The sequence below is a fragment of the Gallinula chloropus genome (genome assembly GCF_964237585.1).
Source record: "Gallinula chloropus genome assembly, chromosome: 1".
NCBI lineage: Eukaryota > Metazoa > Chordata > Aves > Gruiformes > Rallidae > Gallinula > Gallinula chloropus.
Window position 1 is genome coordinate 188,460,538 of NC_140085.1, and position 13,651 is coordinate 188,474,188.

Sequence of the window (13,651 nt, forward strand, 5' to 3'; positions counted from 1 at the left end):
CTGGACTCGGGGAAGGAGTTGGGAGATGAGGATGTACTGCTCAAGTCCCAATGCAGGGAGCCCGGGGAGGGCAGCTGAACACACGGGGATGGGCTGTTCAGGCTCATTGTGTCCTCCTTCTCCCTGCAGAGGAGGAGAGAGAAGAGACCCAGTTTCAGCTTAGACCCTCTGGTGGGACCCCTGGGCAGCAGCCCCTCCTTGGCCGGCAGGCAGGGATACCCGCACCGGGCAGGGCACAGGTGGAAAGTATGGGGCAGGATCTGGGCATCTCCCCAGCACTCACCACATGTCCTGGGCTGATGCAGGCTCCTCTGCACCTCCAGTTGCTTGGGAAGAACCTGATGAGGGAGGACACATGAGTAAGAGGCTGGCAGCCCCCAGCACAGCCGCTTGTCAGGGCTGCCATGGGGTGTCAGCTCTTTGAAGGGCGCTCGGTGCCGGGGCCACTCACTGCTCGGCTGCTCTGGATAGACTCTCGCCTGGCGCTTCCCATACATCATCTTCCACCACTTCTGCAAGACCCCCAGAATGTGGGTGAGTGTGGAGCAGCTCCCAGCACTATGCTACAGACCTCCATGGTGCAGCGCAGTGTGGTGCTGAGTAACGGTCACCTACCTTGAGTCTGCTGGGGGAAGGCTCCACATCCCTGGGCCACCGTGCCCTGCCCCTGACCTGTCCAGGGAACTGCTCTTGGTCGGTGTCCATCAGCAGCTCCAGAGGGGGGCAAAGGTCAAGGACTGGCCCTGGCTCTGTCACCGGATCCTCAACGGTTTCAGGTGTCTGGAGGGCTGGGGATTGGTTCAGAGCTTCCAGCTCCGCCATCGCACCAGCGCTGGACACGGGGAGAGAGTCAAGAGATGCCGATAGGCGTCTCGAGAGTGAGCCCGGGGTGCCCACAGATCCCAGCCGAGCATGCGGTGACAGGCTGTTCAGGCTCTTTGTGTCCTCATTCTCCCTGCTAACGAGGAGAGAGAAGAGACTCAGCTTCAGCTTAGACCCTCTGGTGGGACCCCTGGGCAGCAGCCCCTCCTTGGCCAGCAGGTAGGCAGGGATATCTGAAATGGGCAGGGCACAGGTGGAGAGTCTGGGGCAGGAGCTGGGAGTCTCCCCAGCACTCACCACATGTCCTGGGGTGAGAGAGGCTTCTCTGCACCTCCATTTGCTTGGGAAGAACCTGATGAGGGACGAGACATGAGTCAGAGGCTGGCAGCCCCCAGCACAGACGCGTGTCTGCGCTGCCATGGGGTATCGCCCCTTTACGGCTTGCTTGGTGCTGGGGCCACTCACTGCTCGGCTGCTCCTCATGGACCCTGGCCTTGCTCTTCCCAAATATCTTCGTCCACCACTTCTGCAAAAACCCCCAGAACGTGGGTGAGTGTGGAGCAGCTGCCAGCGCTATGCTACAGACCCACATGCTCCCCCCACACAACTCCATGTCATGACATGTTGTGGCACAATGTGGTGCAGAGCAAGGGTCACCTACCTTGGGTCTGGTGGGGGAAGGCTCCACATCCATGGGGCTCTGCGTCCTGTCTCTGAGCAGTCCAGGTGACTGCTCTTGGTACGTCTCCAATGGCCGCTCTAGAGGGAGGTCTTGGTTAAGGACTGGCCCTGGCTCTGTCACCAGCCCCTCAGCAGTTTCAGGGGTCTGGAGGGCTGGGGATCGGCTCGGAGCTTCCAGCTCCACCATCGTACCAGTGCTGGACTCGGGGAAGGAGTGGAGAGATGCCGATAGGCGTCTCGAGAGAGATCCCGGGGAGCCCAGCCGAGCACGCGGGGACAGGCTGTTCAGGCTCTCTGTGTCCTCGATCTCCCTGCAGAGGAGGAGAGAGAAGGGACCATTTGCAGCCTGGGCCCTCCTCTGGGACCCCCGGGCAGCAGCCCCTCCTTGGCCGGCAGGCAGGCGGGGATGCCCGAAACGCGTAGGGCACAGGTGGAGAATCTGGGGCAGGAGCTGAGCGTCTCTCCAGCACTCACATGGCCTGGGGTGACGCAGGCTTCTTTGCACTTCCAGTTGCTTGGGAAGAACCTGATGAGGGACGAGACCAAGTGAGCGGCTGGCAGCCCCCAGCACAGCCCCGTGTCAGGGCTGCTGTGGGGTGTCAGCCCTTTCCAGGGCGCTCGGTGCTGGGGCCACTCACAGCTTGGCTTCTCTGAAGAGACTCTCGACCTGGTCTTCCCAAACCTCCTCCTCCACCTCTTCTGCAAAAACCCCCAGAACGTGGGTGAGTGTGGAGCAGCCCCCAGCCCTATGCTACAGGACTCCCCCATGCTCCACACTACTGCATGTCATGACATGGTGTGGCACAGTGTTCTGCGGAGCAAGAACCTTTGCCCTAAGAAATGCATAGAATACGTGTGATGTCACCCAATAAATGGCTTCACCTAAAATTCATATCGAATTGCTTGTTGCTCATCGCCGGTCTCCACAGCAAGACCCCCAGAACGTTGGTGAAATGGGAGCAGCTCCCAGCCACCCACACCCCCCGACACCACCCCATGTCAGGACTCGGCACGGCTCAGTGCGCTGCAACGTTCTCCTACCCGGCGCTTCCTGTCCCGTTGAAAGGTGGAGATGAACCGGAGATACATCGCCAGCATAATGAATGGCATCAGATCACCCACAGCCAGGGCGCCGAAGCAACCCATGGCTTGGGCTGAGCTACAGCTGTGTCCCTCCGGTCACCAATGAGTTCCAAGATCTCCAGTTATCTGCCAACCAAGACACTGACAAGCAATGGCTGAGGCTGCAGTCTGCAGTGACGCTGACAGACGACAGTGTCCAGTGCCAACTGCCCTGCGCCCCCTTACACCTGCCCGGCAGCCACACCCCCCTTTGTGGCATGCTGAGCCCTCATTGGTGCTGAGCCCTCATTGGTGCCCTCAGAGGCAAGCAGAACTCTGATTGGATAAATCTGGTGGCACTCCAAGGCTCTTCCTCATGCCACTCCTGTCAGCCCTACTTGGAAATGTGTCCCACCTGCCTAAGGAGAAGAGCAAGCACATCACGCCTTGCAAGAAACGTTTCAGGAGAGGGAAACTTCAGATTGCTCCTGACACCCCACAACCAGAACAAAATCGTTACCTTGAACACCCAAGATCCCACCTCTGGGTGCTTATTCCTTGGACCAAGCACCCTGCTTCCGAGATACAGACTCACAGAACCGTAGGGGTTGGAAGGGACCTGCAGAGCCCATCGGGTCCAACCCTCCTGCCAAAGCAGCTCCCTAGGACAGGTCGCACAGGTCGGCGTCCAGCCGGGGCTGGAATATCTCCAGAGAAGGAGACTCCACACCCCCCTGGGCAGCCTGTCCCAGGGCTCCCTCACCCTCACCAGGAAGAAGTTCTTCCCCAGATTGGTGCAGAACTTCCTGTGCTCCTACAGTCTCCAGTCTGCCTTCATAATTCATCTCTGCCAGTCGCTCAGGGCTTTTTATCAGGCAACGAGATGTCTCATCTGTAGGCCAGGCTCCATCTAAGGTAACTTCAGCTCACCTGCTAATGACAGACAAAAGCATACGAGATGACAGGGCTTTGAGGCAAAGCTGCTCCATGCAGGAGCTGGGAGCTGAACACGTGGCTCAAACCAGCGTCTAAACCCAGTTCCAGGCTCAGAAACCTGCAAGGTTAACTGTGTAACCCTCAGGTTTGGGTTTGGGCAGCTGTCCCCTCTCCCACCGCAGACAGCCAGGACTGTAAAGCCCATCCTCACTCGCCGCCGTCCCCACACAGCGCAGATTTAACCATGACCTATTGAAACCTTCACCAACAGGTGGTTTTCTTTCACCATCGGGGTAAACAATCACTTCTTTCCTACAGATATCTCCAATGTCCTCCAGATTTGAGTTAGATCTACTTCTTCTTCAAAGTAAATCGACCTGTAGCCTGCAAAACAAGCCAAAGCATCACAACTTGTCCATGAAAAGGCCTGCGTTCCCGCTATAGTCCTCCTCCTCCTTTCCCCACCTTGCCACCTAGCTCTGTCACATCTCCAGAACAGCACACTAGTGATGACCTTACTGGTGCCAGAGTGCAGAAGGCGTGTTACCAGCTTTGTTATACCCAGTTCTTTGGCACAGACCGATGGTTTTTGTTCTTGCTTCACACTGCCAACACAAACGCCAAGTGTGCCCTCAGCTATATAGCAGGTTTAGAAAAGGCTCTTTAAACCCAGTGTGCACCAGATGATTTTTCTTTCCTAAATAAAAGCAGGGAATAAGTCAGTTTGTGCTGAAGGTCCTTTGCTAGAGCTCAGCCAGCTCCAGCAGAGGCAGCAGCCGAATCAGAAGCAGCGATGATGGGTCCTGTGCCCATGCCCCACCAAGTCTGCACATCCCAATTTTCACATTTAAGGACAGAAAGTGTCTTAAAAAGCTACAGGCACCGGTGTTCTTCTCAAGCTTCTCAAGTCATCCCATACCACAGGCTGTGCGAGCTACCAATCCCAAAGATGATGAGCCTCAGATGCAAGCTGTTGGTGATGCCAGGGCACTGTTTGCAATCCTACTGAGTTCTGCGTGCTCAGACTTGGGTTGCAAAGCTCTGAAATCCCTGCTTCAACTTGAAGGAAGTAAGAAGCTGCAGGTCCCCCTGTGTCCCACACTTCAGGACCTATTGTGAAGTCCATCACAACACATTAGTTTCTGCCATTGGTAAATGTCTCCTGCTCCTCCATGGATGGGATGGTGTAATAGGACAGTTCTCAGGACAACTCCTGCCACAGAATCACAGACTCACAGAACCGTAGGGGTTGGAAGAGACCTCCAGAGCCCATCGGGTCCAACCCCCCTGCCAAAGCAGCTCCCTAGGACAGGTCGCACAGGTCGGCATCCAGACAGGGCTGGAATATCTCCAGGGAAGGAGACTCCACACCCCCCTGGGCAGCCTGTCCCAGGGCTCCCTCACCCTCACCGGGAAGAAGCTCTTCCCCAGATTGGTGTAGAACTTCCTGTGCTCCAACTTGAGGCCATCGCCCCTTGTCCTGTCCCCACAGACACTGAGAAGAGGATGCCCATGTCCCCCTGTGTCCCACCCTTCAGATATTGATAACCATTGATCAGATCCCCTCTCAGGCTTCTTTTCTCCAGGCTGAACAGCCCCAGTTCATTCAGCACTGAGAACTGGGGTGGCTCCCAGTGGCCAGCTTCAGTGTTCCAGAAGATTCACTCCATTTCTTTTGCAAGCCCCACGGACCCAAACAAGACGAGAATCGGGGTAACAAAAGCAAGGGTGGAAATCAAAACACCTGAATTCCTTCATGGCAAATGTAAGACCGTTGCTCCAGTAGGCTTTTCCCACCTAGCGACCTGTCCTCAGAGATCAGTGGAGGATGGGTGAGAAGAAAAATGCAAACACGTACGGCAACGCCTGACAGATACTCTCCCAGCTTTGATAGCCTGCAGGCTCAGGCGCCTGCTGACCAAGAGGCCTTTAACAGCCTCCGGTGTCTTTTCATCTACTAAATGGTCTAACAATCTTTAAAATCCACAAGAGCTTTCTACACCTTCAAGTTCTTGCCATTAGGACTTCCCAAGGCGTTTCTTGTGGACATGTCACCTGAAAATGTATTAGATGACACATTCTACCTGAAAGGAACAGCAAATCTTTTCCTCTTCACCTTCTGCAGATCACTCAGGAGTTTAAAAACCTAACACAGGCCCTCACCTCTTCACCAGCTACAAACTCGGTTAAGGGAAAGGTTCTCAAGACCTCTCCTCATGCTTTCACACTTCTTTATCTCTTCCAGCTTTTCTAAACCCTGAGACCAGCACTGAAGAGTGCTGAAAAGAGAGATCTACAGAGACTGCCATCTACGGTCCCTTCCCTTCCCAGTAAATTCTACAGTGCAGTTTGCACGTTGGTAACTCCTGAGCATCACATTTCTAACTCTAAGGTCTTGCTCCTCAACAACAGACAGTTACAGCTTGGGTCCTCCTCTTTCTCTCCCTTGCACATCTCACCATCAGGCCAAGGGGGATGGAGTGAAGCTGAAGAAGGGAAGGGTTAGGTTGGATATTAGGGGGAAGTTTTTTACAGAGAAAGTGGTGAGGGGCTGGAACAGGCAGCCCAGAGAGGTGGTGGGTGCCCCATCCCTGGAAGTGTTCAAGGCCAGGTTGGGTGGGGCCTTGTAGATCCAGTCCTGGAGGTTGGTGGGCCTGCCTGTGGCAGGGGGTTGGAACTTCATGATCCGTGGTGAAGTGCTTCCCACTCTTGGTCCTTTCCAACCCAGACCATTCTATCATTTGATGAGTCTATGATTCTACTTTAAGAGGACTTGAACCTTAGGAGGTCAACCTGCTTCCACCAAACAGCTAAGACATCCCTGAAATCAGCTATGTATTCTACTAGCAATAATTGAGAGACTGGCATAACCAGTGTGCATGTCTTGTAAGCAGAACTACCTGAGCTGCTGCCAGCCTCTCTACATGTGCTTCTCAAGGCCTGGGGGTGACACTGCGAAGAACAAGGCGAAGAACACGTTTCCCAGCTCCTGATCTGCCGCTGGCTTTGTGGCTGGGAATCCCCTGGGTCACCCCCCATCTGCAATGTTGGAGCAATAAATATTTTTCTGTTCCTAATGCTGTGGTCCATCCTTCCATCCATCCATCCATCCATCCATCCATCCATCCATCCATCCATCCATCCATCCATCCATCCATCCCCCAACCTTTCCCTCTATCCCTTCCTCCCTCCCTCCCTCCCCTGGTTGGGGTGCGAGCCCCTTAGTGCCTGACCCCTGCGAGCACAAGCTGGCCTCAGGCACCGCTGGCACCCCAAAAAGTGGGGTGGAGGTGGCTGGTATCCCAGTGGGTGTGCTGGTGCCTGGGGATGTGGGTGGGCTCGGAACGGGGCCAGCAGCACCCACAGGGGACCCTCACCCAGGCCCCCGAATGCTGAGCAGCGTCTCAGGGGCTGCAGTGGAGATAGGCCCTGAAGCCCTGAGGCTCGCTCGACCCAGAGGCCCTGAAGCAAGGCTGACCTCTAGATGAGTCTCACACCCCAGCACCGTGTTCCCTCCACAGCGGTCGGGATGCCGCTGTCTCTCTCTTCACATCTCTCTCAGATGGGCTTTCACCAAGGCCCGCTACTCCTTCCCCGAGCCCTGGCCCGGTGCCATGGAGGAGCTGGAAGCTCTCAAGCCATCGCCAGCCCTCCAGACCCATCAAGATCCTGAGGGACTGGGGACAGAGCCAGGGCCAGCCCTTCACCAAGACTTCCCACTGGATCTGCCACTGGAGACTGACCAAGAGCAGGGCCATGGACAGGTCTGGGACAGGCCATGAGCAGCACGGACATGGAGCCTTCTCCTAGCAGACACCCAGCCATGGACATGGACAAGGAGTAGCTGGTCCTCGAGGTCATCCACACTCTGTGCAGCGTGGAGCGAGAGTGCTACAAGGAGCTACAGGCGTCTCTGGTCCTGTGGCAAGGGGCTACAAGGGGAGCCTGCAGTGTGATCCCACTTGGGGATCCCTCCCTCCAACCAATAGGAAGAAGGTGCTTGGCCAGATGAGTCTGCTGAAGCCCAGGCTGTGTCCCCGGTGTCTTGGAGAGGAGCAGCCAAGGCTGGACAAGGCTGCAGGGGAGGACTCAGTGAAGCAGGAAAACACATGTGATCCCCTGTGCGCCCAGCACCACCATAAACAATACCTGCTGAACAGCCACCAAGGCTGGGGAGTTTTGATTCCTGCTTTTCAAGGCATCACCCTCAACTCGGAGTCCTGTGCCAGTTGTGATTTTTGGCTGGCAGCCCCTGTACCCAGCTCCCAAGGAGATGCCCTCAAAGTTTCTGCCCCCCGGGAGATGCCGTGGGCAGCCTGTCCTTTCCAGCCCCCCCAAATGCCTTTTTCTTTTCTTTTTCATAGCTTTGTTCCATGGAGGCAGCATCAGAGCAGCCTCTCACTCCTGAAGAGCACCTTCCCCACCCCCACGCGGCTTCTCACGAGAGAAATTCTGACTTCCCCGTTCCCCCCTCCCACCCCAATCCTCTCCTGTGGAACATGAGGTTATCACGCTGGAAGGACGGGATGCCATGCGGAGGGACCTGGAGAAGTGGGCCCAGGGGAACCTCATGAAGTTCCACAAGGACAAGTGCAGGGTCCTGGCCTTGGGTCGGGGAAATCCTCACTGTCAATCCAGGCTGGGAGAGGACGTGGTAGAGAGCTGGTGAGAGGTGTCCCTGCCCATGGCAGGGGGTGGGACTCAATGATCTTTGAGGTCCCTCCCAGCCCTGAGCAGTCTGTGACCATTGCTGGAAAAGCTTTGGGACAGCACAGGGAAGGACACAGAGTAGAAATCCGTGGTAGGGCTGTTGCAGAGCCGAGCCTCAGCTTGGGTACCCCAAGCGCTCCCAGTTTGGGCTATTTTGGACCAGAAACACCCATCTGTGCCCAGAAGCATCCCCTCCCCCTGGTGGCACAGACAGAAAGGAGCCCTTTGGCCACCAACAGATTTAATTCCCCAGTGCTGCTGCCAGAAAATCGGGGTCAGGGGGGTGTGGCTGCCCCCCACACCTGGGCCACTGGGGGTGGGCTGGGTGACAGCACCAGCACCAAAGGTCCCCAGTGATTTCAGTTCCCAGGTGGTGAAACAGGGTGGGCTTGGTGTGAGCCAGGTGCTGCTCCACGGGGCTGGGTGTCACGCTGCCGGCGTGCCATGCACTCGCCGAAAGCACGGACCTGGGGCTGGCAATGGCGCCAGTCCTGCCGCGCCGCCATGCAGTCCTGCAGCTCCCGGTGCTGCGCGGCGCAGCCCGTGCGTGAGATCAGGGCGTCCACTGGGTCCTCCTCCTCAGCCTTCTCCAACGATGGAGGGTTCCTGGCCTTCGCTGAGCCAGGCTGGAGCAAGGAAGCAGGGTTTGGGGTGCTACCTTCCCCTTCTTTGTGGGCACCAACCCGCCCTGCCCCTGTGGGTGTCCTCATGCAACCCCAGGAGGAGCTCAGCACCCCTCACACCCCATGCAGCCTACCGCCCACTCATGGGGGCCCAGAACCTTCCCAAACCCACGGGTGCCTATCTCCCCTACTCCCACCCATGGGTGCTCAGTGCCTCCCCCATGAATCCCATCCCTTAGGATTGGCTTTAGAAAAAAGAGAAAAACAGAGAGAAAGAGAAACAACGGAAGAGGTGCTGCTCTGCTTGGAAAATCTGGGAGTGTGGTACACGGAAAGGGGCTTCTAGAAGAAAAGGGGGGATGAAATACCAGAATCTTGATGGGTCTGGAGGGCTCACGATGGGTTGAGAGCTTCCAGCTCCGCCATCGCACCAGCCAGGGCTCCAGGAAAGAGTAGAGAGACACAGATCTGGTGTCCACGAGGGAGCCCAGGGAGCTCACGGAGATTGATGATTGGCATCTCGATAATGATATCGAGTGTTGTTCTGGTTTGGATTTATCATCCAAAGAACTTGTGCAGGTGGGACTGAGACGTTCAAGTAAGCACCAAGTGAGTGTGGAGTGCTGCTGTGTCTGTCTGTAACCGCATCCTGCTCTGTGGGTCAGCAGGAGAACTCCTGCCTGTCATGCAGGAGTTTGATTCCCAACGGAGTGGCTGCTCTGCTGGCACTGATTGGTTGGTCTTGATTTTGGAGCTGAGTATTGAAAATTGATTTAGATTTGATGAACTGTTGGTGTGAGTGAAATGAGTCAACTCTGGTGGGAGTGGTGAGCAACTGAGTGGCAGCAAATCTGGGAGAGAGAGAAATACTGACCACTAGAAACTCCAGGTTTGTTGTTTTGGGTTTGTATATTTGATGCAACCAATGGGGAACTGAGAATGGGTTAGAGAGATGGGAGTTGGGTTATAAACAAGAACAGGGATCAAGAGAAACTCTAACAATAGCGGGGCGGGGCGGGGTGGGGGGGAAACAAAAGGAGTGAAATCTCCAAGAAAAAACCAGAAATGCCATATAAGGGGTGAAGGGATGAACTGGCTCTGTCACCAGTCCTCAAAAGCTTGATGGGTCTGGAAGGCTCACAGTCAGTTGAGAGCTTCCAGCTCCACCAGGGCTGGACTCGGGGAAGGAATCCAGGCAGACGGATCCTCTGTCCAAGCATGAGCCCAGGTTGTTCAGTGAGGCATGCGGGGACAGGCCCTTCATGCTCAATGTCTCCTCGTTCTCCTGGCTGAGGAGGAGAGAGAAGAGACCCAGTTGCAGCCTGGGCCCTCCTCTGGGACCCCCGGGCAGCAGCCCCTGCTCGGGCAGCAAGCAGGGCTGCCCACTCTGGGCAAAGACAGGGCACAGGCAGAGAGTCTGGGACAGGAGCTGGGCATCTCCCCAGCACTCACCACATGCCCTGGGGTGACAGAGGCTTCTCTGCACCTCCGGTTGCTTGGGAAGAACCTGACGAGGGACGAGACATGAGTCAGAGGCTGGCAGCCCCCAGCACAGCCCGGTGGCAGGGCTGCATTGGGGTGTCAGCCCTGACACAGGTGCTCGGTGCCGGGGCCACTCACTGCTTGGCTGCTCCTGATGCACTCTGGCCTTGCTCTTCCCAAACATCATCTTCCACCACTTCTGCAAAAAACCCCAGAACATGGGTGAGTGTGGAGCAGCTCCCAGCACTATGCTACAGACCTCCATGCTCCCCCCACACCACTCCATATGAAGACATGGTGTGGCCTGGTGTTCTGCAGAGTAACAGTCACCTACCTTGGGTCTGCTGCGGGAAGGCTCCACATCCATGGGGCTCTGCGCCCTGTCTCTGAGCAGTCCAGGTGACTGCTCTTGGTCCGTCTCCAATGGCCGCTCTAGAGGGAGAACTTGGTCAAGGGCTGGCCCTGGCTCTGTCACTGGACCCTCAACAGTTTCAAGGTTCTGGAGGGCTGGGGATCGTCTCGGAGCTTCCAGCTCCGCCATCGTACCAGCACTGGACTCGGGGAAGGAGTTGGGAGATGAGGATGTACTGCTCAAATCCCAGTGCAGAGAGCCCGGGGAGGGCAGCTGAACACATGGGGACGGGCTGTTCAGGGTCATTGTGTCCTTGTTCTCCCTGCAGAGGAGGAGTAAAAAGAGACCCAGTTTCAGCTTAGACCCTCTGGTGGGACCCCTGGGCAGCAGCCCCTCCTTGGCCGGCAGGCAGAGATACCCGCACCGGCCAGGGCACAGGTGGAAAGTATGGGGCAGGATCTGGGCATCTCCCCAGCACTCACCACATGTCCTGGGCTGATGCAGGCTCCTCTGCACCTCCAGTTGCTTGGGAAGAACCTGATGAGGGAGGACACATGAGTAAGAGGCTGGCAGCCCCCAGCACAGCCGCTTGTCAGGGCTGCCGTGGGGTGTCAGCTCTTTGAAGGGCGCTCGGTGCCGGGGCCACTCACTGCTCGGCTGCTCTGGATAGACTCTCGCCTGGCGCTTCCCATACATCATCTTCCACCACTTCTGCAAGACCCCCAGAATGTGGGTGAGTGTGGAGCAGCTCCCAGCACTATGCTACAGACCTCCATGGTCCACAGCACTCCATGTCATGACATGGTGCAGCGCAGTGTGGTGCAGAGTCACGGTCACCTACCTTGAGTCTGCTGGGGGAAGGCTCCACATCCCTGGGCCACCGTGCCCTGCCCCTGACCTGTCCAGGGAACTGCTCTTGGTTGGTGTCCATCAGCAGCTCCAGAGGAGGGCAAAGGTCAAGGACTGGCCCTGGCTCTGTCACCAGCTCCTCAACGGTTTCCGGGATCTGCAGGGCTGGGGATCGTCTCGGAGCTTCCAGCTCCGCCATCGTACCAGCACTGGACTCGGGGAAGGAGTTGGGAGATGAGGATGTACTGCTCATGTCCCAGTGCAGGGAGCCCGGGGAGGGCAGCTGAACATTCGGGGACGGGCTGTTCAGACTCATTGTGTCCTTGTTCTCCCTGCAGAGGAGGAGAGAAAAGAGACCCAGTTTCAGCTTAGACCCTCTGGTGGGACCCCTGGGCAGCAGCCCCTCCTTGGCCGGCAGGCAGAGATACCCGCACCGGCCAGGGCACAGGTGGAAAGTATGGGGCAGGATCTGGGCATCTCCCCAGCACTCACCACATGTCCTGGGCTGATGCAGGCTCCTCTGCACCTCCAGTTGCTTGGGAAGAACCTGATGAGGGAGGACACATGAGTAAGAGGCTGGCAGCCCCCAGCACAGCCGCTTGTCAGGGCTGCCGTGGGGTGTCAGCTCTTTGAAGGGCGCTCGGTGCCGGGGCCACTCACTGCTCGGCTGCTCTGGATAGACTCTCGCCTGGCGCTTCCCATACATCATCTTCCACCACTTCTGCAAGACCCCCAGAATGTGGGTGAGTGTGGAGCAGCTCCCAGCACTATGCTACAGACCTCCATGGTCCACAGCACTCCATGTCATGACATGGTGCAGCGCAGTGTAGTGCAGAGTCACGGTCACCTACCTTGAGTCTGCTGGGGGAAGGCTCCACATCCCTGGGCCACCGTGCCCTGCCCCTGACCTGTCCAGGGAACTGCTCTTGGTCGGTGTCCATCAGCAGCTCCAGAGGAGGGCAAAGGTCAAGGACTGGCCCTGGCTCTGTCACCAGCTCCTCAACGGTTTCCGGGATCTGCAGGGCTGGGGATCGTCTCGGAGCTTCCAGCTCCGCCATCGTACCAGCACTGGACTCGGGGAAGGAGTTGGGAGATGAGGATGTACTGCTCATGTCCCAGTGCAGGGAGCCCGGGGAGGGCAGCTGAACATTCGGGGACGGGCTGTTCAGACTCATTGTGTCCTTGTTCTCCCTGCAGAGGAGGAGAGAAAAGAGACCCAGTTTCAGCTTAGACCCTCTGGTGGGACCCCTGGGCAGCAGCCCCTCCTTGGCCGGCAGGCAGAGATACCCGCACCGGCCAGGGCACAGGTGGAAAGTATGGGGCAGGATCTGGGCATCTCCCCAGCACTCACCACATGTCCTGGGCTGATGCAGGCTCCTCTGCACCTCCAGTTGCTTGGGAAGAACCTGATGAGGGAGGACACATGAGTAAGAGGCTGGCACCCCCCAGCACAGCCACTTGTCAGGGCTGCCGTGGGGTGTCAGCTCTTTGAAGGGGGCTCGGTGCCGGGGCCACTCACTGCTCGGCTTCTTTGAATAGACTCTCGCCTGGCGCTTCCCATACATCATCTTCCACCACTTCTGCAAGACCCCCAGAATGTGGGTGAGTGTGGAGCAGCTCCCAGCACTATGCTACAGACCTCCATGGTCCACAGCACTCCATGTCATGACATGGTGCAGGGCGGTGTGGTGCTGAGTAACGGTCACCTACCTTGAGTCTGCTGGGGGAAGGCTCCACATCCCTGGGCCACCGTGCCCTGCCCCTGACCTGTCCAGGGAACTGCTCTTGGTCGGTGTCCATCAGCAGCTCCAGAGGGGGGCAAAGGTCAAGGACTGGCCCTGGCTCTCTCACCGGCTCCTCAACGGTTTCCGGGATCTGGGGGGCTGGGGATCGGCTCAGAGCTTCCAGCTCCGCCATCGCACCAGCGCTGGACACGGGGAAAGACAAGAGATGCGGATGTGCTGCTCGAGACAGAGCCCAGGGAGCCCAGCCGAGCACACAGGGACAGGCTGTACAGGCTCATTGTCTCCTCGTTCTCCCGGGTTAGGAGGAGAGAGAAGAGACCTGGTTTCAGCTCGGCCATTCTGGTGGGACCCCCGGGCGGCAGCCCCTCCTTCGCCGGCAGGCAGGTGGG